This window comes from Phoenix dactylifera, unplaced genomic scaffold, assembly GCF_009389715.1.
Source record: "Phoenix dactylifera cultivar Barhee BC4 unplaced genomic scaffold, palm_55x_up_171113_PBpolish2nd_filt_p 001904F, whole genome shotgun sequence".
In the NCBI taxonomy this organism is placed as follows: domain Eukaryota; kingdom Viridiplantae; phylum Streptophyta; class Magnoliopsida; order Arecales; family Arecaceae; genus Phoenix; species Phoenix dactylifera.
Window position 1 is genome coordinate 2,783 of NW_024069192.1, and position 2,782 is coordinate 5,564.

The window sequence follows — 2,782 nt, forward strand, 5'->3', positions numbered from 1 at the left end:
TTTAGTATTTCCTTTGTATACTTAGTTTGATGAATGAAGATACCTTCTTTAGTTTGTTTGATTTGTAATCCTAGAAAGAAACTTAGTTCTCCCATCAAACTCATTTCGAATTCTCCGTGCATTAAATCAGCAAATTCTTTGCAAAGATTATCATTTGTGGCACCAAAGATTATGTCATCTACATATATTTGTACCACTAATAGATTTTCGTCCTTTCTTTTGAGAAACAGTGTTTTATCTACATTTCCTCTACTAAAGTCATTTTTTAGTAGAAATTTGCTTAATCGATCATACCAAGCCCTAGGTGCTTGCTTCAATCCATATAATGCCTTATGTAGTCTAAACACATGATTTGGCAATTCATGATTCTCAAAACCAGGAGGTTGCTTTACATATACTTCTTCCTCTATAAAACCGTTTAAGAATGCACTTTTTACATCCATTTGATACAATTTGAAATCCATGAAACATTCAAAAGCTAGAAGTAATCTAATAGCCTCTAATCTAGCTACAGGAGCAAATGTTTCATCAAAATCTATCCCTTCTTCTTGATTGTATCCCTTAGCTACAAGTCTAGCTTTATTTCTTATAACTAACCCATTTTCATCTGATTTATTTCTAAAGATCCATTTTGTTCCAATTACAGAGTTATGCTTTGGTCTTTCAGTTAATGTCCATACATTACTTCTTTTGAATTGATTTAATTCTTCTTGCATGGTATTTATCCAATTGGTATCTTTTTCAGCTTCTTCATAAGTCTTAGGTTCTAACTGTGAAACAAAAGCAAGATAATCATTTAAATATCTAAGAGAGGATCGAGTTCTTACCCCTTGAGATGGATCACCAATGATTAAGTCTTTAGGGTGTCCATATGCATACCTCCATTCCTTTGGCAAGTTTTGAGATTGTGGTGGCACGCAATCATCTCCCTTATCTTGAATTGGCACGTCATCAATATTCAACTTTTCAAAGTTAATAATTCCTATATCATCATCAAGAATATTTTCTTTCCTAGCAGACTCACTATCAGACTCATCAAATATGATATTAACTGACTCTTCGACTACAAGAGTTCTTTTATTGAATACTCTGTATGCCCTGCTAGATGTGGAGTATCCTAAGAAGATACCTTCATCTGACTTGGCATCAAATTTACTTAGATCCTCCTTGCCATTGTTTAAAATGAAACATCTACATCCAAATACTCTAAGATATTTAGCAGTTGGTTTCTTATTCTTCCAAAGTTCATAAGGAGTTTTCTTGGTTATTGGTCGTATTAAAACCCAATTTAGAATATGGCAAGCAGTGCTTATAGCTTCAGCCCAAATGTACTTTGGAAGATTTGATTCGCACAACATCGTGCATGCCATTTCTGCCAATGTCCTGTTTTTCCTTTCAACAACCCCATTTTGTTGAGGTGTTCTAGGTGCTGAAAATTGATGTGAGATACCATTTTTATTACAAAATTCTTCAAAGTGTTGATTTTCAAATTCAGTACCATGATCATTTCGAATTGCTACTAAGGTGAGCTTCTTTTCATTTATGATATTATTATAAAGTTTCAAGAATTCTGAAAATGCTTCATTCTTATGTGCCAAAAATGAAACCCATGTATATCTTGAAAAATCATCTACAATAACTAGTCCATACTTCTTCCCTCCTAGACTCGCAGTTCTAGTGGGTCCAAATAGATCCATGTGTATGAGTTCAAAAGGCCTAGTTGTTGATACTATATTCTTTGATTTGAAGGATGATTTAGTTTGTTTTCCTAATGAGCATGGTTCACATCTTTTATTAATTCCTTCTTGACTAGTTTTGATATTAATTCCATACTAGCATGTCCTAGTCTACGATGTCAAAGCCAACTTGTTTCATTTTTCTTTTCTTCATTAGTAATTAAGCATAATCCATTTTTCTTGCCTAAATCATGAAGATCTACCATGTAAATATTTCTTTGCCTTTGTCCTACAAGTACAATGCTATTATCTTTAGAATTTGTGATTATGCATACTGATGCTTCAAATGTGACTTTAAACCCTTTATCACAAAATTGACTTATTCTAAGTAGGTTATGTTTCAAACCCTTAACTAATAAAACATTTTCTATGAAAGTAGATGGAGTAATGAAAATTTTACCCTTTCCAATGATATACCTTTTTCCATTGTCTCCATAGGTTACTACTCCACCCTTCTTAGATTCTAAGGTGACAAATTGATCTACGTCACCGGTCATGTGTCTTGAACAGCCGCTATCTAGATACCATCGTTTTTCCACTTTATTAGCTGCAAGACACCCCTGCAATAAAGATCAAGAAAGAGCTTTAGGTACCCAAACTATGTTGGGTCCTTTAGGGTTAGTACTTGATGTTCCTTTTGGAACCCAAACTTTCTTGAATTTAAGCTTATGATTATTACTCAATTTGTTTTGACTGGACTTTCTATAGTTACATTCATATGCTTTATGTCCTAATTTATTGCAGCAATGACAAGTAATATTTTCATTTTTAGCTTTTACAAAAATATTCTTTAAGTATTTTTGTTTCCTATTTGTTTTATATCCTAATCCAGCCTTATCATATACAGCTTTTTGACTATCAAGAATTATATTTAATTTGGTAGAACTAAGTATAAACTTATCTACTAAGGATTTATATTTTTCAGCATCTTCTTTTAACTTGACATTTTCAGCAATTAGATTCTTGGTTTCATTTGTGAGTTTCCTACTTAATGTTTCATAGTTATGAGATAGTTTTAACTTATCTTTGATAAGAGATTGATTTTC